Genomic DNA, 26,263 nt, shown 5'->3' with positions numbered 1-26,263 from the left:
TTATTAGAAGGTTATAGACAGCTTTGAATGATTGGTCCTAAGAATAATTGACATAGCATTAAAAGAAGTGCCAGAAATCATCCAGATGGTTGCAGCGCCTCCAGCCCCATCAGCCTCCACGTTATATATATTACACTGTTTCCCTGACACCCATTCTAATAACCGTATAATTCACACATTAAATCACCACTTCCAGGGAAAGGTTGAGCTCACTCATAGCTCTATTGATAGTGACACTGAGAGGGTATTAAATGTTGAAAGGTCTAAAATGGAGAAGTGCTAAAATGGATGAAGAGGCCGGATCTAGCCACTGAATGGCCACCATGTTTACGAGGATATGGGAAAGGGATGAATGAGTCAGAAACACCTCAGAAACAGAAAGGAAACTTTAAAATAGAGTGAGATTGGAAAGCCATGAAAACAATAAAAATCTAAAGTGGGATAGGCCAATACATAGTAATATTCTTTATTGTATACCCTCTCTGGTTTGAAAAATAGTGGCAGCACAAACTGATCTTGGTTTTTAAATTCCTTTAACTTGGAGTTGTTTAGTACTTCTGTCTTCTGCATGAAATTCAGTCTCGGTCAGGTTGGCAAGTTGGGTCCAACTTACTTGCTAACTCTCGTTGGATGACAGTAGCCACCTGGAATCATGGGGCTCATTTGGACTTGGCAGGAAAGAGTGCTGTGACCCATTAGCAATGTCTGCCCGGGCAGAGGGAGGAGGAGGGGTAACCCATATGTGGGCTAGGCCTGACCACGTGTGAGGATGGCTGAGAAGGATGGCTTGGACTTAGTTCAGAATTGCTTTTACTCTGACTTATAACCAAAGCTATTAAAAAGCAGTGCAAAGGATTTGCTCTTGATAAGGATAAAAGTGGGAGAAAAGGGCTTCTTTCTGTCTCTTTTGTTTTTCTCACAGAGGACCACTTCAGTGTAGTGGCCTTGACAGCCTACGTGGAGGAGGATGACCTTAGGTCACTCAAAGGACAAAGAACTGTGGGCTTGTTGTCTTTTATGCCCAGAAACAACTTATTCTACCTGCTAAGGCTGTAATTTTACCACTCAGCAAGCCTCATCTCCCAGGTCTGATGTCTGGGTCCTGGGGTCTCTGCCACAGGGTCTGGCAGTTTTCTGCTCATGTCCACTACCTGTGGGCAGGCCTAACTATGGTTTGCCACAATGCACCACAGAGTGTCTGTGTCACAGAGTAGTTTCCAGAGTGGCATCCAGGAGATCTGTGAGCCTCCTTTGGATGACAAACTCATCTTGAAGTCTTATTGTTGATCATGAAAGGGTTTATATTTTGAGCAATTTTGTTTCTAGGAGCTTAGAATTCTCTGATTTCCATTTGGTTTAGAAAAATGGGATTGCTTCAACTTTGTATGTGAGTAGAGAAAGGAGTAGGTGAGGCAGGTAGCTTTGTGGGATCATTTGCTCAATAACCTCTACGGTAATAGTAATAGCTAATATTTGCTGAGCACCTACTATGCATGAAGCTTTATTCTTAATATTTACTTTCGTGACCTCATTAAATCCTCTCGATGGCCGATGATTGTTCATTTTACAGACAGGAACACTGAGGCTTGGATTTTCTTAAGGCAACACAAGCAGGAAGTTGTGGTTGGCTTTGAACAGGTGCACGCCTCCCTGTGTGCTGACCTGAATGGTTGTGGTAGCAGATAAGGCTGACTCCTCTGACCCCTCCTGGTGGTTTGTTAAATAGTCTTCATGGAGAACTAAAATAAAATATTTTGGTTATCTGTTCTTTTCATTTTAAAACTTTAATCTCATGTGTAGCCTTCAGATAATATGGCTACTGAAAATGTCACATTTACAGCTCATCCAAAAAGACTTTGGTTTAAAATAGTGGGTAACATTTTCCCTCTGTTTTTCATTATTTGGTTTAGGAAAAATCATAATGAGACAAAAGAAGAAATTGATACTGTCTAACATTAGTAGACTTTCACTTGATGCCAGGCGTCTCTTTCGTTTAAGTTAATAGAAGCAATAGAGACGTTAATTCTCTTCCTTCTTTGGGTGACGTACTGTCATTTAAACCAGCATAGAGTTCAATGTCCTCTCTTGTTAGCATCTTAGATTCTTGTCAGTCAACTTTGTTGCTTCAGTGGGCAGAGTCTGTGTTTTGGGGTACTGAGTGTAGAGGAGCACTGAGCACTTTTATAGCTTTACTATGCATTCTCTCCAAGATAAAACTGTCTATACTGATGTGTACCGAGTATGGGACATACCATTAAAAATCAGCTTGCCCTGAGGAGCCCAAATCTGAGGACAGAGTTGCTAATTTATCAAGATTCTAGTGAGGATCATGGAATTACCTTTACTGCTTTCAAATTTGTCTTATGGATGCCTTTTGTCTGTGTGAGGGTAAAATGGTTGAAATTTGATAGTATAAAAGTTGTTGGTTTCCTAAAAATTGGCCTTTACCAGGACTCTGTCAGTTTCCCTTGGCCAATTCCACTAGAAAGTCGTTAGCAGGTTTACATGAATAATTGCAAACTGCTGGCAGGTAACATGGAGATCTTAATCCAGTTTTTTTCAAGTGGAACTTAAAATGTATGTCTAGATAAATTCTTGTCTCCTTTGCTTTCATCCTTGATGCCTGCCCGTTTTGTCTGTACTAGGCAGACAGTAAGGAGAGAAACAATGGTAGAGGAGAAGAAAAGGAGCCAGATTGTACTTGAAAACCTTGCCAGGCTGCGAAGAAGTTGCAGTTTCAGTTCTTTCTAAACCTGGCTCATTGGATGCTCTCAGCCGTGTATTTGGAATCCGTTTCCTGCTTGGTAGTGTCTCCCGTAAGGACTTCTTGGCTAGATTCCATAACTTATCAGCCACTTTCGATTTCTGGAATAGTTCCTATTATATTATTCAAGACTCAGGCCTCTTCATTTTAGAAATTCAGTCTTGCTTGTCATGTAGATCTTGTGCCCTCCCTTCTCTCCAGCATAGGCTAGAGCTCTAGCTGTAGTGACTTGGAGTGTGTGTGTATGTTTGTGTGTAAGTATGTATGTGAGTGTGTAAAATTAGTGTGTAAAGGTGTGAATGTGTATGTATGTAAGTGTGTGTGACTGTGTATGGGGTGTGTGTTTTGTGTGTGCACGTGTATTTATGGAGGGGAGTTCGTCTTGCTCTCAGACGTCTCTTCCTCCTTCTAAGAACTCAATTCTCCACGGTGCTGGGGGAGAGGGGAAGAAAAGGGCAAGCACCTCCCAGCCATCCGGGGCAAGGTTGCAGCCTCCCCTTAGTTGACTGTGGGTTCTCGTCTTGCTCCATGTCCATGTAGGAGTGATATGGATGGTGGTCGCTTGTCACTGTTCACTGACCAGAGGCTCACTCCCAAGCAGTTCCCTAAGCATTAGCAGATCCTTTCAAGATCCAGCTGCATCTTACAGCAGCCCTGGCTGGTGGTTTTCCACTGTATTTCTCTGATGTGTTCAGCTCGTTGTCCTTCATTGTGGCAGTCCCCCATCTCTGCTACCGTCTGGAACTAACTCTTCAGCAGTGCAAGATCTACCTTCCTCCCTCAGAAACTCAAGGGGATGATCCTGGCTTCCTGTCCCTAGCAGTCTCGTGCCTGCCTCTCCTGCCCTGCTTGTCTCACTTCCATAATTCTTTTTTACATGGTCACAAGCACTGGGGCCAGATCACCAAGTCTCCTAGATAAGCAGTCATCCAACTGGGCAATGAAAGGCTGGTCTCCTCTTGACCAGTGAGTCTCTTGAGACCCCTGTTTGGATGAGCAGAGGGAACAATTGTAAACACTTCACTCCTTCTAATGTCACCCCAACGCTCTCAATCCCCCCTTTATATCGACTGGAGTGATGTGAATGGAGGCAGTAGATGGCAGGACAGACCCAAAGATACTCCTTGGCAATTCTTGTAAGTCCCGGGGGGAGGAGACCAGTCCTAAATAATGACATACTTACAATGTGACATATCGGGCCCTAGCTGCAATTCTAGGATAAAAGTTCTAGTATGTTTTTGCATAGACTTCAGATGAGTATTCTCTTCATTTACAGCCAAACCATGCTTGCTTTTAAACTTAACAAAGAGCAGAAGATAAGAACTAAAATAAGAGGCAAAATTTAAATAAAAAATAAAATAAATTCAAAGTACAAAGCAAAATATTTATTACAAATACTGCAAACTCCCTTTATTTTATTTATTTATTTATGTATTTTTAATTGCGGTAACATTGGATTATAATATTATATAGCTTTCGGATGTACATCATAATATATTTCAAATTCTGTGTAGATTACATCTTGTTCACCACCCAGAAACTAATAGTCCATCCCCTCACACCTTTAATAATAACACTAATGATAACTTAATAGGTGTCAAGCACTGTTCTAAATTGACATGTATCATCTCACTTAATCCTTGCAAAATGCTCTAAGTTCTTTTGTTATTAGCATTTATAGATGAAAAAATGGAGGCATGGAGGGATAATCTGTACTTGGACACAATACAGTGCATCAGCAGCAAATATATTAAAAAGATATTGCGCTAATGTTTATAATTAGCATTCTATGTGTGCCAATTACAAAAACAGTTTTAGGCCACTGTAGCAAAATCTAGAAATTGTAAGAGTGTGGCATCATATCCTTCTGAGAGGCAGTATGGGTGTAGTGGTTAAGAGCATAGATTCTAGAACCAGATTCTGTGATTTCAAATCTTAGCTCTCCTTTTACTAGCTGGGTGGCCATTTATGGCTGGGCTCCCTGCGCCTCAGTTTTTAAAAAGTAAGTGGTATTTAGTCTAAAGCTGTATTGGCAGAATTAAGAGAGTTGGTGTGTCTAGGTCAGCACTGTTGAATAGAAGTGGCATGTGGGCAACATGTGTAATTTTAAATTTTCTAGTAGCCACGTTAAAAAAAAGGGAAAAGGAATAGGTGAAATTAATTGTAATAATATATTTTATGTAACACAGTATATCCAAAATATTATCATTTCAACATGTAATTAATATAAAATTATTAATGAGATTTTTACATTCTGTATTTATTGTTCTGAGTCTTTGGAATCTGATGTGTATTTTAAACCTAGTCCATCTCAGTTTGGACTAGCCTCTTTCTATGTGCTTAATAGCCATGTGTGGGTGGCGGCTGCCATATTGGACAGTGCAGCTACAGGGTGCTTAGAACAGTGCCAGGCATGTGGTAACTGTTATACAGGGGTTATTGATTATTTTGCCTTCCAAATGTTTTTCAAATTGATCATTCTCTTCTTCTCCACTGAAACTCCTTAGACCAATTTATCATCATCTTTGCCAGGAACGATGGATTAGCCTCCTAAATTGGCCTCCCTATATTCACCAGCGACAGCCCTTTGCCATCTATTCTTCATACCCAAGTCCAAGAAATCTTTTCAAAGTACGTATCTGATCACATCCCCAGTGCATTACCCTGAGCCTTCCCTGTACTACATTCCTGCTTATCTGTGCTTCAACCACTAGCCTTTGATCAGTTCCCTGGACTGTCCAGTTACTTGCGGCATCCTTGGATGTGCTGCCCTTTCCTCCATCTATACTGCCTCTGGCGCCCCTATTTGTACTTCCTCCCTCCTTCCTCAGGAAGCCTTTTCTGGTGGCTTCCAGTCTCTGTCAGATGATTTTGTTAAAATGCTGTCATAGAATCATATTTTTTCCCAAAGCTCTTATCTGTTTATAATTTTGCTTTCATTAGTGTGATAAATTAATTAACCTGTCTACTGCCCCGACTAGACTGTAAATTCTTTCAGAGCAGGCCCTGTATTTGTCTTGCTCACCATTTTGTCCCCTATACCTAGCCCAGTGCCTGGCACCTTGTGGGCCCTTATGAAGTATTTTTTAATAAATAATTAAAATAAGTGAATATGCCACTATTGTTCTACAAGCCGCTGCAAAAACAGAATGAGGGGAATTTAAAACAAGGAAGAAAATACCACAAGGTCAGCTTTCAGTTTAATTTAAATTCTTAAAGGATAAGAACAGAGGGATTCTAAAATAGAATAACGTACTGTGTAATACGATTCAGAAAAATTCACAAACATGGAAATACCAACATTTAGACTGACATGAAACAAAGACATGAGCAGACTGTGTCCTTAACCCCTCCAAGCATATAAAACCAGCCTATAAAAGAGAAAAAAGGAGATAGGGAGCAGGAAGGAACATTGTGAGCCATGCTCTACTTCTCTTGTCCATGAAAAATTGAGTACGAGTTGGGTATGGAGAAGTATTGGTGGTAAAGAAAGCTTGGGGCTATATGACAGATTTTATATGGTAGTTCTATACTATTTTCTCTGTATAATTGAACTCTCATGGAAATTCCAGTATCTCAGAAAATAGTAATAAAATGAAGTTGTAATGAGTCAACAGATATGTATGTCTTTCATATACTATGTCCTGGGAATACGATGGAAAACAGACAGCTGTGGTCTTTGTCTTTTTAGGTTTAGGATGCCATCAGTCTCTTACTTCTCCCTCTCTCAGTTCAATGTCAACTGAGCTCGGACCTGAGAACTAGATTAGGATTAAAGTACGGCGTCAGGACATGTAAAATAAGTGACAGTAAAGGTGGTTCAATGAACCTCACTAATAAGGTAGGTAACTCATTCTTCCTGTCTACCTACTAGGAGATGGTGGAGAAACTGAGTCCAAGAGTTTTTCCAATATTGCTCCCTCTTGGAGTACAGATGACTACTCCTCTCTAAGAAAACATGAAAAATAAATGAGAATACCTGCTTCTGCTAACATTAAGTTTGTAGCCTCACTAGTTGATTGGAGAGAGAACACTAGAAAGAGGAGCAGGTTGGAAATGGGAGGAGGCAGAGAGATCAGATAACTTCTATTTTGGATGAGCTAAATTATATTCCTATAATAAATTAATCACAAAATCTCAGGGACCTAACCCAAAAGAGTTTTAGTTCTTGCAAACACAATGTCTGTTGTACATTTGGCAACTCTCTAGAGCAGCTCCCCTCCAAGTAATGAAAGAAATCCAGTCACTGTCATCTCGTGGCTCTTGTCTCACCACAACTTCCAGATTTCTGGGTGACTTCCTGATTGCCAGGGCAGTGGAAGACAGATCTGACATACATCACTTCTGTTTCCAGTCCATTGTGCAGAGCTAGTCACGTGACTTTTCCTAACTGCAAAGTGGGCTGTGAGGTGTTGTCTTCTGTGTGCCCAGGAAGGAGGACGACTGGATGTTAGTGGGCATTAAGAATGTCCATCACACAGATGATGCATTTAAGTTATCTCTGAAATATCCAAGTAGAAATATTCTGTATGCAGTTCGATACATGGGTCTGGAACTGTGAGTTTCAAACCTGACTGTGCATAAGAATCGTCTGGAAGAGATTGTTAAAAATTGATTCCAAGGTCCTGTTCTCAGGGATTCTACTTTGGCAGATGTGGAGTTAGGCTCTGGAATCTGAACTTGTAGGTTCTGCAGAGACCGTAATTTGATAAACTTTCATCTAGAACTTTAAAATGCAGCAGCTTAGTGATGGTACTTGGCTGCCGTTGGAGGAGATGAGATCACCCACAGAAAGAATAGTGGAGGGCAGAGTGAGAAAAAGTTTCACCCTAAAAGCCCAAGGAATTCCAAGGGGAAAGACTGTTTCAAGAAAGTGGAGGAGTAGGGATACTTATTTCTGGCAAATGCTGCTGAGAGATCATGTAGGATGAGGACTGAAAAGGTTCATTGTGTTTAGTGACAAAGTGGTATCGATAATCTTAGCAAGAGCTGAAGGCCGACACCAGATCTGCATTCACTGAAGAGTGAGCGGGAATAGAGAAACAGTGTAGACCACTTTTTAAATTATTTATTTTATTTATTTTTATTTTTCTTTCATATTTTTTTTAAAGATTTTATTTTTTTCCTTTTTCTCCCCAAAGCCCCCCAGTACATAGTTGTATATTCTTCGTTGTGGGTCCTTCTAGTTGTGGCATGTGGGACGCTGCCTCAGCATGGTTTGATGAGCAGTGCCGTGTCCACGCCCAGGATTCAAACCAACGAAACACTGGTCCACCTGCAGTGGAGCGCGCAAACTTAACCACTCGGCCACGGGTTGAGGGTTAGTAGGCCCCAATGTGGACCACTTTTTGAGGAAGTTTTGCTGCAAAGAGGAGGAGAGAGGGTGGTAGCTGAAGGGGGTAGGTGGGATCAGGGGGATTTTTTACAAATATAGGTGAGACTTGAACATAATTCAGTGCTAATAGGAAGGAGCCAATAGTGGGGGTTAAGTTGAAGAAAGAGTAGATGAGATCATCACTAGATTTCCTGAGAACCTGGGAGGGGTTAGAATATTGAAGAATGGTTAGGAAGGATTTGCTTTAGCTTGACAGAGGGAACACAACTTCATTGTAACAGGAGGGAAATAGGAAAAGATGGATATAAACAGATTGCCAACTTTGAGTGTTCACTGGAACCACCTAGGAAGCTTAAAAATATATTCTGTTCTCCTGTCCCAGACCTAAGATTCTGCTTTAATTGGCCTCCTGTGTACCCTGGGCATCGGAATTGTAAACAAGCTCTCCCAGATGATTCCAATGCACGACCAAGGTTGCCAAGGTTTTCACTGGACTAGAAACAGGCAGGCTTATGGTTCTTGTAAATTCTTAGGTCCCAGCTTACATAGCATTTCCTTAGAGAAGATTCCAGAACACCCATTAAGTTAGGACCCTGGATGTATGTTCCTATAGCACTATACTTGCTTACTCTCTTCTTTCACTTTGAATTTCTTATTTAATGCGTATCTTCCTCACTAGATTGTATGCATGTAGTTGTGGCCCCATGTGTCCTACTTACTTGCTGAATCCCCAGCAGGCAGAGAGTAGACATTCCATAGTTTTTCTGAACAAAGACATCGATCAGACTATGATATGGCAGGAGAAGGCACAGGTTGAAGGAACACAGTGGTGACTCTGGAAACTGTGCCCATGCTGGCTCTGGCTGTGTCTGGCCGTGGCTGTGTGGGAGCTGCGTAAGTGCTCTGTGCCTCTGGATGTAGAACTCACCCAACCAGCATTAATGTAAATGTCCATGTAATTGTAGCTGCCTGGCAAAATTGGCTGCAATGTAAGATGATAACAATATTTAGGATTTCTTATATAATCAAGCATAGTTATTTTGTCTGTAGTTTAAAGTTGTTTGAAGTTCAAAATTACTTGATTATAAAATTTTGGTTTGTTTCCAGATGAGTACAGGGGCTAGAAAAGAAAGGAGCCTTTCATGAGACTATTCAAAAGAATATAACTCCTCAAGGAAGCATCTCAATCCACATGTAAGTTTTTGTCCCTAAATTGGTAAGATAAACATTGCTTATAGCCAGGCATCTATTTCTTCAGCCTTCATCCAATTGTGTGCAACCACAGGCTGGTCCCTGTTATATTGTTGCAATGTGGTTGGTATGTGCGATGCTGGTCATAATTATACAACCCACGCGGTTGCAAACTTTTTGTGTAAATATTTTATGTTTTGTGGGCTATGCAGTCTCAAATTCAACTACTCACCTCCACTGTTGCCCTTTAAAAGCAACCATGGACAATACTTAAACAAATGAGCATGGTGTTGCATTGCTTCTATTGCTGTTTAATAAATTACCATGGACTGAGTGGCTTAAAACAACATGCATTTATTATCTTACAGTTTCCATAGGTCAGGAGTCAGCTTAGCTGGCTCCTCAGGGTCACACAAGCCTACAGTCAAGTGTTTGTAAGGGCTGCAGTCTCTTCTGAGGGTTGGGATCTTCTTCCAAGTTCAAGTGCTAGTTGGCAGAATTCATTTTCTTGTGGCTATCTAAGTCATGGCAGCCTGCTAATGAGACGTGAGCTATCTACTTCGTCTAACTCGTCCTAAGCAGGAGGCTGAGGAAAGGTCTACACCATCTTTTAAGGTCTCACTTGATTAGGGCAGGCCCACCAGGGTAGTCTTCCTTTGCTTACCTCAACCTCAACTCATTAAAGGCCTTATTCACATCTGCACATCCCTTCACTTTTGTTATCTAAGGTCACATAATCATGCGAGTGATACCTCATCATATTCACAGGTGCCACTCACACTTGAGGGGAGGAAAGATTATCCAGGGCATATATACCAGGGCGTGGGAAGATTGGGGGCCATCCTAGAAATCTGTCTATGACATCTGTGTTCAGATAAAACAACAGATGGAAACTGATATGTGAATATCAGATAACTTTTCACCTGTCACAAAAATAATATTCTTCTTTTGATTATTTTTTCAACTCTTTGAGATTGTAAAAACTGTTCTTATGGGCTGGAAAAAAACAAAAAACAAAAAATAGGCCATTTGTTGGATTTGGCCTGTGGGCTGTAGTTTGGCAACCCCTGATATAATCTATGAAATGGAGTAAGATGGCCCTGGTAGTCTAGTAAGAAATGGTTCCCAGAACCAGATGCTAGATTCAGAGGATAGGGCTTTGCAATATGAGAAGTAGTGCTGGCGTCACAGGGTGATCTGTTGGGGTGTAAGGCATAGATCTGTCTCTCAGAGGTTGCTACCTGTGGCCTGGCAGGGTCTGACCCTGGACACCCAGAAGACCAGAACCCCTGTCTTAAATCCATTTCCCCCGGGGGGTACATGGGGAAATCTGAGAAGCTGTCCTCACCGAGCACTCCCTAGCCCGTATCTCCAGTTGCTTCCTGAAGGTGTCTTCTGTGTGCTCATTGATGCAAACTGTAGCTTCTCCACGTTTATCTGTCCAAGTGCTTATTTTCTTGAAGCCTGCGGTCGAATCCTCTGCGGGTCTACCACAGCTTCACATAGTCAATCAAAGAGCAGCATGCTCTGTAGTTTCAGTGAAACTATGAGTACTGTTTTTCATATCACAAGGCACAATCATAGTTTCAGATATTTGGATGGTACATTTAGGCTAATTTTCATATTGTTTAAATCCAAATTTTTGTCTATGCAAACAAAAAGATTAGCAACTGTGAAAAAATTCTTGTTCTAGAAGCTCAAGACAACTATAATAGTATTGTGTGAAACATTAGATCTTAGAATCATGATATACTTGTCTAGCCACAAATGTGCTGAAATGTTTATGTGGTGCTTACTATGTGCCAGGCACTGTTCTAAGCACAAATATTAACTTATTTAATCCTCATAATAACTGTTTGAAGAGAGTATTGTTGTCATCATCATTGATAAGGAAACTGAGGCACAGAGCACAGTTAAGTAACTTGACTGATATCTCCTGACTGATAAGTGGCTGGTCTGGGATTCGAACCCCAGCAATTTCTTTCCAGAGTCTGTTCTCTCAACCACTATTTGTGCTACTTCTCCAGCATATAATAATAATTTTAAAATATTTCCTGAATGTGCTGATGTAATTCATGGTATACAAATAATTAGTAAGATATTTTAATGAAAACACTAAAATTAGTGTGAAAGTTCTTGAAGGTGACATCTTGCCAGGTGACTGAAGAGGCCGATTAAATGACCGTCTTTCTCCAGGCTAAGCCTCAGCAGGCTTGTTGATTAGCTCGTCAGTGTGTCATCCAGTGTCTCTAATGCCAGCTCTGAGATTCTTTTCCAATAATGGCAATATCAGAATCTTGGTAAGGATCAGTTGCATGGCACACATTTGCAGCAACTGTATTAATAATTCATCAGATTTTTTTCAGTTGATGTAGAATTTGTTATTGTAAAATTATTCAAAATTTGTTATATTTCTATGATATGAGTGAAGACACTGAAATAATTGTGTGATTTTATCAAAGACAAATTTGGTCCTATTCAAACATAAGATTTCTGATACAGATGCCTGTTCTCAGAAGAATACTAATAATGTTTCAATCATCACGTGCTTAGTTTTTATCAATTGAAAAAGTTCCATTGTCAAGACATTTTCCAAAGACCCTAAATGAAAACAATGCCATTGCAATTTTCCATGACACTTCTTCCAAAGTGGAGGGGCAGAATGTTTCTCCATGTGAATCTTTGCATTTTAATCAGAATTCAAGAGAAAGATTATAATGTGAATGGTTTCATTCTAAAAATAAAAGAATTTCAGAAGAAAATTGCTAATAATGTTAAATATCCATTGTGATGTGGATTTAGTGAAACTGATAAGGGAATGGGAATTGAATTACCTCCCTTTAGAAGGGACATATTGAAAAGCTTTACTTGGAAAAAAACAAGAAAAACTTGTTAAAAGGCCCTGAAAAGGATGATCTGAAAAAAGTATGGAATATTTCTAGGATATTTTATTTTCTGTTACTATGAAGACTTTTCAAAATGAGATCCTTAGATTATTACTTGAATACTTATTTGCTGAATAGAAGCAGAAAAAAATAAGATTCTCCAGAAATAGTTTCATAGAAAAACAATACCATTCCAAGATTTCACACCACTTTCTAGGACTCCAGTACATCAGACCATTTTTGCTAACAACTTTTGGGGATTACTAAAGTGATTGCTATTAAATCTTTCTTGATAATCCAAATGAATTACTCAGACTTTCCAAAAGATGTTTGACAAAAATAAAGAACAAAGTCTAGCTTCACAAGGTGTATTCTACAAATGAGCACAAAGATGGAAAACTGTCATCAGTTTCAACAGCGATGATGAAAGTGATAAAGGTTGTATTAACCCACCTGTAATATTTTGCTGAATTTTGTATTCATTCTCATATACATTTACTCTTGTCAATAAAAGATGACTGGTTAAATGTATAACTCATGCAATTTAATTTCTCTAATTTTTGAGGCTTTCTAAAAGTAAATTCACAAATAAAAAGTTTCACTTGTCAGAACATGAATTCAAATTTTGGGTCTGTAAATATGGTCACCATATGAGTGTTCTGGACCAGAGAGAGTGTTCTGAGCCAGAAAGAATGAAGTAAAGAAGGAGTCACAGTGGATGTAAATGAAAGAAAAATGAAGTGTGGGTGATTTGAAGATTAATGGGGCCTTTTTTCTGTCCAGAAGAAAAACATTGCAGACATGAGATGATTCTTGATAAGGTAATAATCACTTACTATAATCAAACTCTAAGTACTTCAGCCAGAAACTACTGAGCACCAGGAAAGAGCTATTAGGCATTGTTAAAGCAATTGATCGCTTCCATCATTCTTTGTATGGCTGGAATTTCACAATCAGAACTTATCATACTGCATTATGAGGCCTGCTGAAATTCACAAATTTGGAGGGACAAATTGGCTGGATGATTACAAAACTGTAAGGCTATCATTTCCGAATTGAACATTGACAGAGAGTAAAACAACATTATAATGCACATACATTATGTAGGCACCCCGTGTTGGGATAATGCTTATAAATCTGATATTAGGCATGAAGAAAAGAAACACATAGTCTAAAAGATCTGGTAGTTAGTGTTTTGGAACAACCCAAAGGTTTCTGGCTTGGAGGGTGGAAAACACTCCTATTTCCTGAATAGAAATTTATGAAATGGTGCATTCATTGGTTCAACAAATATTTATTGAGTGTGTACTCTGTGCCAGGCACCATTCCTGGCATGATGGATACACTAGTGAGCAAGATGAATCACACAGCTAACGGTCCAGCAAATCCACAGAGATGGAGATAAAAATATTATTGTGTGAAAGCTGGGTTGACTGAGTAAAAAAGAAACATAAATTTTATGAAGAAGAGGTATCTAACGGTATTGCCACTATAAAACACTACTGGATGCTGTGTAAGTACAGTCGAACTATTAATTAAAATTTCTTTTGCATGGAAGTTAGATTTGAGTGAGTAACACAGGTTATGCCAGGGAATTGGTTGTGCTTCTTTTAGAAAATGTAATATTTAACTATGCACAACCCCAGGATTCTGTTCATCTAGTTTTCAAGAAAACTTAGGCCTTTACACACGATCAACCAAATTAAAACTGATTGCAAAAAAGTGGATTTAACATATATAACCTAGAAAAATTCCACTTTTGAGGAAACCACAAACTCCATATAGTTCCACTTTATATCTTCTTATAGTTAAAAGTGTTTCTGAGGCATCCACAAATTTTAAAAATATTTCTGATGTACTGAATTCTAGATGTTTGCATTGTTTCTCAGATGTATCAGGAAAATATTCTGATAGTTTTCTACAAAAGACTAGCCCTGAAAAGCAAATTAACATTTCCAAGCACTTTACACGGTGCTTGGCACATAGTAAGTGCTTTTAAATATTTATAGACATGAGCAAGCAAATTGGGCATGGCAAGTTAGCATCACAATAATTAGGTAGTAGGAGCAGACCCAGTTTTGTGGAATCTGAAGCTTATACAATTTTGGGAGCCCTCTTTAAAAAAAATTACAAAATCATATGTATAAAATTAGGCATGAAAGAGAATATTTAGGAGAAAATAAATCACTACAAGTTATAATACTTAAAAGGATCAACAATTACAAACAACCCTTTTTTTTTGTATTATGTTTTTGCCTTCCACGAGAATGTTTTATTTCATCGTGTTTAATCAATAATCTGCAAAAATATACAAAATGAATCTGAAATTAAGGCATACAAAAAGGAATACAAGTGCATTTTTTAGAGGCTTTTGTGTTGTCTTGAGCTACATAATTGTGTAATCAAATTACTCATATTATATGTAGTGACTTATGAGTGTTGTCATTGGAGTACTGTTTTCCAAGCCATTTTGCTGTGTTGGTGGCAAATTTGCATGCCATTTCATCTGGAACTCCAGACGTCATGGGGACAAGATGTTTCGGATATGGTAAGGCATGATCCGATATACACTGGGATGCGTAAAACAAGTGACCTCACACACAGATATACTCACCGCTTATTGTGCTGCTAAGGTTTGTGTCCTATAAACACTAGAATTCTATAAATTCAATTTCATGAGATTCCCATCAAAAAATTGAAATAATGTGTGATATGTTTATAATTGTGTGTGCTGCATTATTGAGCCTATGTCTAACAGGATGGAATTCCTGTTTCAATTAGGCATTGTTCAGAACTGAATCATCCTCTTAAATTGTACATGTCTGATAATCGGAAGAATCCTCCACAGACTAGCTATATTTTAAATCATGTTTTTTCTTCCATTAGCCACAATCTACTAGTGCTGCATGCTACAGGATGTATTCATATTGCAGTTCTACTCCTGGCCCTGGACTTTCATGTTCTGACACTAGGTGAGTCAGCACGGTGGGGGGTGGGGATGGAGAGGGATCAAGTGACCTTCTGATTTTAGGTAGACCAGTTTATTCATATGTTCCAGACTTGGGGCTGAGTGTCAGTGTTTGGGTTTCATAGCATTAGGATAGCTGCCTGTGAATGGCACCAACTGCTCTAAGACTAGCTCCCTTTCCCAGACCTGCTCTTTGGCCAAGAGAACTTTACTAGTGGATTGGCACCTAATGTGGACACTGATTTGCACAAATGGTGCCATAAAAGGCATCCTTCAAGTTCTTTTAGTTTGTAACTTATCAATAAAGGGAAATCAGAGCTTATATGGCAACTTGGAGATGGAGGCAGCCTGTCACCAGGGATTGTATTTATGACCTCAATGCATCAAGGTCACAGACGTAGATGCAGTCTATGCAGACGCAGATTCAAGCAAGAGGAGGGAATTGTCAGGAGGGCTCTCATCCTAAAATATCACTCCCCTGGCACTGCTGTCATGCCCTGGACCCTTTGGCCCAGACCTGCCAGTTCTCTTCCTATCAGGGCTGGATCCTACTACTCATTCCTCCAGTCCCTAACTGGGGTCCTTATCCATCCTAAATGCACAGCCTGGGCTTTAGAAAGTGGCCACCCTCCTGCCCAGAGACTCTGCTCACTCACCAACTTCCAGATCCATTCAGCACAGATGGAGCCTGAGTTCTCTGCAATCTTGGGGACTGAGGTCAAACAGTGCCTTTCACTTTCCCCTTATGAGCAAACCTATGACTGAGTTTGCCTCCCAAGCCTGGGACTACCTTTGTCTCCTCACTGGGCACTATTACAGGATCTCTGGTGGTCAAGATTGGGTGCGTTTTTATGGACTTCGTGGACTGCTCTCCTCACAGCCATCCCGGAGACTGGGCACTGAGAAAGATGACACAAGACCACTTGGTCTCAGGCTTTACCTTCCTGGACAAGTACAGACATATGCACGGGCACAGGAGGGCTGAGGCCAGGGAGGAGCCGCCCGCCCAGGGTGCCCAGGGCTGACACCAGGTCCAGGGCCATGGGTGATCTTCCCTGGGAGCTAGTGACCCTGTGATGGTGGCAGTGGCACTTCCCTGGGTGTTGGGAGTAACAGAAACAGAAAACTCTGGGGACATCTATCACTCTTGTTTTCAGGGTTCCCGTGATTACACATGGTCTGTGCACCTGTCTTGCTCACAGTTTAAAACTAGACTTTTTAATATGTATATTATAGCTACATACTGTTTAAAAAAAATTGCCAGGAATTGATTCCCTCAGATCCAGACTTCTGCTCATGATAATAAGCCACAGATGCCACTTTCCCCACTGCTCTGCTTGGATTCCAGGGGAAAAAGCTTGTCATCACACTGTGCACTGGTCTTTCATGTGTCTTTCTCCTCTACCTGGGGTCCACTTTCTCCCCCTCTCCATCTGGCTTCATCCTTCAAACCTCCTCATCTGTCACCTCTTCAGGGAAACCTCTCCTGACACCCCCAGAGTCTGGATTAAGTCCCACCCTGCATTGTCCTATGACAGCCCTGCCTGCCTCCACCATAACACCTAACCCTCTGTGTTGAAACTGGCTGCCTACTCATCAGAGTTCCCGGAAACTCTGTGGCATCTTGAAGAGAGGAATTGTATTTAATTGATATTTGTATTTAAAATTGTATTTAAAAGATAAAAGACCACTACATCTTTTATCTTTATATTTTGATACCTAGTGCCCAGTAAATATGCAGTAGATGTTTATTGAATGAGTGAATAAGATTTATTGACCTTTTCGGCATCAAACTATTCCAGACCCCAGTGATCTCAAATCCATCATCATATTCTGCACAAACTGATTGAATATTGATCCCTTGCTATTGCTTCAAGTTTAAAAAAAACACCTTTCAAAATACGATGTGCAGCTGTAGAACGATACACAAATATCAGTGTCATTATTTTATGGTCATCCTCCACAAGTGACTAAAAAAATCTGAAATGCTTGAGTTGCAGTCAGACTTGAACACTTGCTTCAAAAATCATAACTTGGTTTGCTAATGTAAAACAAATAGTTTCAATTGAAAACGTTGGAAAGAAGCAGGCTGGCCTGGAGATTTGCAAATAGTATTTGATTTTATTTCTATAAAACTTCACCAGGTTTGTTCCCATGTCCTGATCTTCAAATTCTATTTCTCAGTGAAATTTGTACCCGTGTCCTCAGGGACTCTTGTTGTTGACACAAACCTGCTACACACACAAGACTCTATGCAATTTATCCAATTCCACAAAAGTTTCTTGAATACTTACTACTCACATTGTGCCATTATTGAGAAAAGGTCACAGAGTCAGGATATTTGTACACCGTATATATATATAATATTTCTTTTGAGGAAGATTAGCCCTGAGCTAACATCCACCACCAATCCTCCTCTTTTTGCTGAGGAAGACTGGCCCTGAGCTAACATCCGTTTCCATCTTCCTCTACTTTATATGTGGGCCGTCTGCCACAGCATGACTTGATAAGCAGTGCATAGGTTGGTGCCCAGGATCTGGACTGGTGAACCCTGGGCTGCCGAAGCAGAGTGTGCAAACTTAACCACTATACCACTGGGCCAGCCCCTATTTTTTTTTTTTTTTTTTTTACTATTCCTTCATTTCTTAATTCAACAAATATTGTAAAGCTTTCACATAAGTTCATAAGGTACTGCTCTAAATGCCAGGGGAGGCAAAAATATCAATATGTTCCTGATTTCAGAGAAATTATAATTTAGGGAGATAAGATACACAGGCATAACATGTTTATCATCAACACTGAAGTTTAATAACAACATGTAAGAAACATCCTATGATCAAGTCCCATCCTCCCTGGCTCTCCCTGGCCCTCGCCGCCTGCTGGGTTTACCCTCACAGCAAGCCAGCTTGTGCTAGAAAGACAAAGGTTTCAGACAGGGGCAAGTTATCAGCTTCAGTTGCTTCACCTGCATCTAGCATGCATAGAATTATCGGGAAGAGGAAATGTGGAAAAGTGTCTAAAAGTGGTGGTACAAAACTCTCAATTCCTATTCCCTTTCTTCCCCTTTGCCTCAGCAAAAAAGAAGAGGAGACACATCCTGTGTGCCTCCCTCTCTACTCCTCCCTTCTGGGAAAGACATGCCCTCAGTGGACTTGGGGATAACAGTGCCACAGGCAAGCAGAGCAACTCTGACATCCCTTACAAAGTAGGCAGAGAGAAGCAGTGCTGCCAGACTCTTTGAGGAGGTCCAGAGGGACTTTTCCTTTTGTCCTATAATTGGATGAGAGCTGAAAACAAGAGGAATTAATTATAGCTAAAAAAGTTCACAACAGCCTGGTTGCCAGCCACCCCTTCTCTGGGTTTATGCAGCAGCCACAGCACCAGCTCCAACACAGTCAACCACTAACTACCCTCCCCAGAAGAGAGCACTGCCTGGTGACAGAAAGAGTGGCCAGGTTCTTCAGTCTGTAGAGTGTGGTGTTGGTGATGAGAAGATTTCCACTCTTTTCTGTGGGGGAGGGAAGAGGGGTGCATTCTTCACCTACTCCCAAGTCTAATTAGAGTGAAGGCAGCTTTGAGAGACTCTTGTAGAGATTGCGGATGTTTGCAATAAGAGGAGAAAGGCATCTCGCTGCCCAGCTGAGTTGTCATTGCTCACCCTGGAGCTGGTCAGAATGGGGTATGTTGAGGGGATCTTTGGGGGAACAAGGGTGAGGGTTGTACTCAACTATAGAAATTAGGGCCACTTCTCTTCAAGAAGTCAGAAGAGTAGTGAGTATACCTGGGGAGGAAAGGATGAAGGCAAACTCACTCAATTCCCAGAGGCCCCTGGAGGATATGGAGGAAATGGAACAGGACCACAGTGTTTCCCAGGGTTCCCAGGAAGGAGCAGGAAGTTGGAGGAGGAGCCTGAGGCACAGAGTGGCCCTGGTAGCTGCTGGGTCCAGCCAGGATGCCTTACTCAGAGAAGTGACTGAAGGCAGGGATTCCTGGTGGGGCCAGGAGTCATGACTCCCTCTTTGAGATGGTCCTTAGAGACAGGGTAGCTGGGGTGAAGCTGAACCTCACCCCAAGAAAGTCACTTTTATCATCTACACAGGAGACTACCACATAAAACCAGACCAAATCAGGATGAGGTCGGAGCCCTCTCCGCTGTGGTGCCACTCCCACCAGAGAAGCCAGCCTGTAGGAGGAGTGGCTGGAAATGTTTCAGAGGAACACCAAGCCAGTACCCTGATGCTCTCCCCCAGCCTGCCCTGGAAGAAAGGGCAAGAAATGAGATACCTTTGAGAGAAGCTTGAAATTGGACTGGACTTTTAATAATCAAAAGGCATTGGAAGTTATAAAATCTGCCCAAGATGTCATTGAGGAACCAGGAAGGAGATTTGACTCAGGACAGTTGGAAGCAGTGATGGAAGAACGCAATAATTTCATGTTTGTACTACTACTGAGAGTCCTTAACAAACCAGGCCCACTCAGGGACGCACATGCACAGAGCTGCTCCTCTTCAGGGACTGAGTAGACTTGGACAGGGAGCTCATCTGCAGGGTCAGTGCTGGCTGGCGCCCAGACGTGCCCTCCCCACCCCAACCCCGATCCGTGGCCTCCTCCGAATGTGACTTCCCAAGACCCAAGCAGTAAGAACCTCCAGTTTAGCAGGATGAGGGCTTAGATCAAATTAAATTAAGTTGAATTTAAAAGGGCTGCCTGCATAGTTTCTGGAGCCAGAATCCTGTGTTCTCTTGCTTAATTTTTCAACCTCAGTTTCTCCACTTAGAAATGATAAAAAAAAAAAAATGATAAAAAAGATGATTAAAAAAATCCTGCCTTTGAAGGTTGCTTTGAAAAGAAAATGAGTTTATGCTTATAAAATAATGCCTTACATATAGTAAGTACTAAGACTGTATTTTTCATTTTCTGAATAATTTAACTTTTAAAGTAAATATAAAGTAATGGGATGTTTCTTACCTGTCCAGACATAACAAAGTAACAATTATTCCTGCAACTTCCGGTTTCTGATTTGGCATGCAAGGTGCTTAGAAGTCCTCATTCCATCCTAACAACAAGTAAAAAGCTAAATAAACTGGAAATTGACAACTCTTAGATCTGTCAGAGAAGTGAGGTCACAGGGCCAACCACCGCTGTCCTCAAAATTGGAGAGATAGACAGGCGGATACAGAGAATCACAGCTTACCAGAGCAGGAACCCAAAAGCAGAAACTTCTGCAAGAAGTTAAGTAACATGCATTTAGTAAGCAGCAGAGGTTCATTTTTGAACCCAGGCTCTCTTTCCACATAGCATATTTTATTCATTCAATAAACATTTATTATGTACTTAAGTGCCAAGATCCTCAATACAAAATAGGTTAAGATGGTTAACCTTACCTTACCTGTGTGATTGGTGACCTTGATGTCCAGTTGGGGAAATCCTGGAGAAGGTGTGTTTACGAAGACAAATTCCCTGGATAGACAAGAGAAGCAAGTGGAGATCCTGCCACATGCTCTCACTTCCCTTACCGGTGAGGTCTGTTTGCTTCCTGGGATTGTGAACAAACAAGCTGATGTCCTTGTATGAGAGGTTTCTTAACCTAACCTAAAGGTCATGACTCTCATGGAGAAAATGAATGTCTGCCCTGAAGGATCCAAGATAACCTTGAGAATAAAAGAATGTGCATATTGATGGAGCAATTTGAGTACGTATTGATTCTTGGTAGCCAATGCCTGGATTCTTAGCTCGTATAATAGGTCATAAGGGTTACTTATAAATAAGGCTACGGAACCCTTGGAGGATCTTGTTATTTTTGTTTATAAATACTCAATTGATGGAGAATGCAGTGTGGCCTATGGCTTAGTGGTTATTGTTTTATAGGCATGATTAACAGAGCTCACAACCTATAGATGGCTACAGAGACAATCCTGAGCAGAGAGCAAAGATGATCCCCTATTGGGAAGTTGATAATGCAAAGAGGAATTCTCCTAATGAGGGCACCTGTTGGAATGGAACTATGTTGATTTTAATTCTGGAAGGAGGAGGGTGCAGTTCTGGAAATTTCTACATCACTCTATACTGGATCAAGTGCAAAAACCAGGGGCAAGGGTGAATATGATAGGCTCTGGGATTCGGCTTCTATTTCTATTCAGTCATACACAATTGTTAAGTCACTTGCATTTATTTAATGTTTGGCACTCTCAAAATAGCCTTCCAGGTCTTCCTTCTTTTTTTTCCATCCCTGTCATGTCATGGGGGCCACAGAAAAGTCATATTCTTAGCTATGCATGAGAGCAGAATGAAGTTGAGAGTGTATTCCAGGGGAATGGACACCTAGTAATATTGCAATTGGAACGTCCATTTGCCTGTCTGTTCCTCCATCCTTCGGTCCATCTGTCTATCCATTCAATATACATTTGCTGAGTGCTGGGCACTGTGTTTACATCAGGAGATACATAGATGAACAAAACACAAGTCCCTGGCTCAGGAGCTCACAGTCTTGTAGGGAAGAAGGGAAAACAGCCATGCTGGCAAATGTAGGCATCCTCATCATTCAAATTTAATCTTTAAAAAAACGTGTTGGAGTCCATATTTTCAGATAGGGGAACATACACTGTATTGTTTCAAATTGGAAAGAAAGTAATGTGTCCCCATCCCATCCAAAAACTCCAACCAGTTTTTCAAGAATCTCTCAAAACACTTGTACATACTTGTACCATTATCCACTAAAGATATCTGGCTTAATATGAAATATTTTAAACAGCAATCATCTAGTGTTTTAGCACTTGATGAACACCTTATGGTTTTGTGCAGCATACAATGATATGAAAAGCACTGGCTATGAGTCATATTTTACTTCTCTATATAGACCATACCCTTCTGTAAGAACATACCCTCAGTGTATCCCATTCTGATTGCAGCTGTTGGTCCACTGAACATGGTATTTCTCTAGATTTAAAAGATATCATGCCATGTCCAGAGAAGCTTTCCAGAACCAACAACGCTTTCAAAATTTTTCTTCATTTTCTCAAGCATAGAAAAAACAGTATGCACAGTAGATGGAGATGTGTGCATAGCCAAATTTGGGTCCTTTGTGTGTTTTCCTCTCTCAGTACACTTTGTTCCTTCTAAAGTATGGACTTTTTCAGGCATCTTACATTTATCTACTTTCTCTGATACATCTTTCACTTAAGCTTCTGGGATATATGAGAGCAGTTATGCACAGTACAGAACAATGGAAGCTCGCAGTAAGGTCCTTTTGGGAGAACAGCTAACATTATGACCACGGGGCACCCTACTCCCTCTTGCCTGTATTTGCATGCAACCTAAATATGCAGACTTATTGTGATAAGTTTGTGATTTGGATAGAGACTGTTGGGTGAAAATTTTTGCAAGTCATTACAGCAAATGTTCATATTATGAGTCCTCAGATAACACAGGATACCCGAAATTTCAAGAGGGGTAGGTATAAGGTAACATGATTACAGAAGAGAGTGATGAACTCTGCCTGGGAAGATCAGGGAAGGCCGAACAGGGAAGCAGGACCAAGGAAGAGCTACAGGATGATAGTTCAGCAGACGGGCCAGGTGGAGAGGTTGAGTGGAGGGCGTTTTAGGCAGAGAGAAAGACATGTGCCAAGTTAGGCAAAAAATATCCCATCATATAGTGTTCAGGGAATTGAAAATATTTACGTTTTGCTGAAGTGAAAGAGGCAAGAAAGATGAGACTGGAGAGGGAGGCATCAGCCTGAATGGGAAGGGCCTTGTCTGGAATTTATTCTGGAAGACATGGACTATAACTGAAGGACTTTAAGCAAGAGAGTATTAGTATCATATTTGAAGTTTAGAAAAATACTCTAGAAACAAATCAGAAACAGGAGCTGGGGACAGAGACCTTGTAGCCATAGAAGATGAGGACCAGAGCAAGGGCAATTGCAGTGATGATAATAAAGAGGATGGGATGGACTGCAGAGAGGCCCCAGAGGCGGAATTGATAGGAGTTAGTGATCTCTGTGATAGAGAGGGCAGCTCTTTTTATCTCAATGTCAGAGATTAGGAAATTAAGATCAGGCGTTGTGTCTTTTTCATTTAGTATCTCCCAATCCTAACACAGTTCCTGGCAGACACCCAATACATGGTAAATGGATAAATTCTGTTGTTCAGCCCACACATCTTCAGCGAGGTGCTGAGTGAATGAGTCAATGAATGAGTTAATAAATTAAATGACTATTTCCCCGGTAGGGTCTGATGGTCTCCCGTAGCATTCTGGCTTCTCTTTCTAATTCCTACCACTGTCCCCATCACATGCAGAGAAGTCTCACTTGGAATATTGCAATATCATCCTCACTGATTGTGCAGCCTCTGTTCTCTTGCCTAAAGTCCCAGAGCCAGGTCAGTCTTGAAGTGGAGTCTCCTGACTCTTAGTCGAGGATTTTCTTGACCTGAGCTGAGCCTCAGCCACTCAAATTTTTCTGTCATTTCTCTCTTCCCAATGGAAATAATGATCCTTATTCATCCACCTCACACAGACGTTGGACAGATTGATTAGTTAATGTGCAAAAATTGCTTTGAGGATGAAAAGTGCCGATTATTATTATTATTATGTTGTCTAAGAGAAATTCTCTGCGTTTTAAAGAAGACACAGAATGACCACTGACATTTCATTTGAATGCTCTGCATCTCGCAGGTGGAATATTTATTTACCAATAAAGAAAAATATCTTCACATAGAATAGCTCCCTGAAACTCGTTCATCTGTTTTCAAAAGATGTGACCAAGTTACCACCATGGAATGTAATTGGGGCTACTTGGTTAAGGTCAACGTCTAGGCCCACATCAGCAAGGGGTTTGCCATCTTATCCAGAGGCACTGGTGATAAAACACGGCTTTGCCTTTTGTCTGCCACATGTCATCTCAAATGCTGTTGACAACAACTTCAATCGTACACAGGCTGTCAGATATATATATGTGTATATATATATAATGTTTTTCCCTTCCAGAATACTTTGAACTTACAACCTTTCACCTTGGCCAGGAGTGAGTAACGGTTTCTCAGGGGCGTCTTTTTTCATTTGTTGTTTCTATACTAAGGTGGTTTTTTTGGTGAAGAGGATTGACCCTGAGCTGACATCTGTTGCCAATCCTCCTCTTTTTGCTTGAGGCAGATTGTCCCGGAGCCAACGTCTGTGCCAATCTTCCTCTATTTTGTACGTGGGACGCTGCCACAGCATGACTTGATGAGCAGTGTGTAGGTCTGTGCTTGGGATCTGAACCTGCAAACCCTGGGCCTCCAAAGCAGAGCATGAGAACTTAACCATTACACCACTGGCCTAGCCCCCTGAGGTGATTTTTATGCATATACCTTGGAAAGTTCAGTGTTGAATAACAATAAAAATTAAAAAACCAAATGAGTGAACATTTTGAATTTCCTTTTTTTGTTTGTTTGGGGCTTGATATAAAGCCACAGAAAGCTGTGAGAAAAGTTTAAATTACATTTAAATAACAGGGAAAAAAGCCCTCTTGATTGGAAGTGTGTAGATGTAGAATTGATGCTAGTGGCTCGATATTCCAAGCTTGATTTGCTGCTGGTTTCTTCAGCAACTTGGGCTTTTAGTGTGACTTATGCCTAAACTTTTAGAGTGAAATTTATGAACTGCATTAAGTGCTAAGGAAGGAGCATAAAAATCAGTAGTTTGAGAGTCTGGAGCAGTAGAGTGTTGTGTACAAATAGGCTAAATGGAAATAAAAGGCTAATAGATAGGTCAGAGAGCAGCAAATGGCTTTCTGACATCAAGGAACTAGAGCCGTGGGAAATTCTTTAATTATCTTCTAATTGGCTGGATGAGATAGTGTTGCTAAAGATGTATGAAATCAAAGAAGCGTCATTTTAAAATGAGACAAGTTTGGGTAGGGAAATGCCTGGCAGAGTTTCATGAAGGTGCTCAATTGGACCAGAGGAACCCCATCTCAGGACTTTACCAAGCAGGTGGCAGAAGTAAGACTTCAGAACTAGGTGTGTAATGCTACTGGGCCATGATGTGTCTTCTAACCCTGCCCCTGTAGCTGCTGATGCCTTATCCGGATGGAGGGGTCTGGCTAAGCGGGCCTCTGGAGCCCTCTTCCTGAGATGACGAATGTCGTATGTGTGGCTGGAATAGCTCCTGTTAGACCTGGTCCTTCTTCACCTTTGTTCTGGCTTTTTCCCAGTGGTGTACCAGGGTCCTGTTTCTCCCCCTGTTCCATTTCTCAAGGTTCCTCTGCCAGCCATGTGGTCCTCTGGGCATGTCTATATCCTTTTCCTCCTGCCTTTTCTCTTTATCAGAGAGTGGTTGTTCTGGGCACTCTGACCTCTACTCTCTTTGCTCTCCAAAAGTGCTAACAGAATGAGCAGAGGTTGGGGGGCTGGAGCGGGGGTAGTGTGTAAGGCACTGAGCTACTCTTCTCATGACCCCATATGAGAGATACCATTTTCCCTTTTGCTTGATGAAGAAACCGAGGCTCAGAGAGAATAAGGAGCCTGCCTCTGTTCCACAGTAAGTTTTACAGCAGCACATGCTCTTTTTCCCCTCAATATTTCTGATTACTTTTGACCCTTCCACCAATGCCTGCAGCATTTAGATCCCCTGGCATCGTGGACATGCATGACCTCGGGAAAGGGGGGTTGCAGGAACTGTACAGGGGTCTCAGAGCATAGAAAAACTTGATGACAGGGCGAGGTAAAGCCCTTGCTCCAGTCCTTCCAGGCTAAATAGAGATTCTCTGAGTTAGTGGATTAGGGTTCTCCAGAGAAACAGAACCAACAGGATATATAGAGAAATATAGAAAGAGATTTATTATAGGAATTGGTCTGTGTGATTATGGAGGCTGAGAGGTCCCATGATCTGCAGTCTGCAGGCTGGAGCCCCATTGTGGCTGGTGGTGTGGTTCCAGTCCAAGCCCGGAGGCCTGAAAAACCAATGGAGCCAATGGTGTAAGTCCCATTCGGAGTTCGAATGCCTAAGAACCAAGAGCACAGATGTCCCAGGGCAGCAGGTGGATGTCTCAGCTCAAGCAGAGAGCGAATTCACTCTTCCTCTGCCTTTGTCTTCTGTTCAGGACCTCAAGGGATTAGATGATGTCACCCCCATTGGTGAGG

At 41.2% G+C, this 26,263-nt stretch overlaps 1 long non-coding RNA gene across 12 annotated transcripts in view; it reads left to right on the top strand.

The window, feature by feature from the left end:
* The window catches only part of LOC102150863 (uncharacterized), a 152,187-nt gene that overhangs the window by 76,453 nt on the left and 49,471 nt on the right, over positions 1-26,263 (top strand). For 6 of the 12 annotated variants that reach the window (XR_011437606.1, XR_011437602.1, XR_011437605.1 and 3 more), the window contains exons 3-5: positions 6,456-6,605; positions 9,207-9,293; positions 15,062-15,147. This is a non-coding gene — a long non-coding RNA (uncharacterized lncRNA). Of the gene's footprint in view, positions 1-5,271; positions 5,396-6,455; positions 6,606-9,206; positions 9,294-13,494; positions 13,689-15,061; positions 15,148-19,242; positions 20,036-26,263 lie in introns of those variants that run through there. The other 6 variants (XR_002807067.2, XR_002807064.2, XR_290066.4 and 3 more) reach the window with 6 other exon arrangements.

The sequence above is a fragment of the Equus caballus genome, chromosome 3 (genome assembly GCF_041296265.1).
Source record: "Equus caballus isolate H_3958 breed thoroughbred chromosome 3, TB-T2T, whole genome shotgun sequence".
NCBI lineage: Eukaryota > Metazoa > Chordata > Mammalia > Perissodactyla > Equidae > Equus > Equus caballus.
This window is presented reverse-complemented; position numbering and strand designations above follow the sequence as displayed.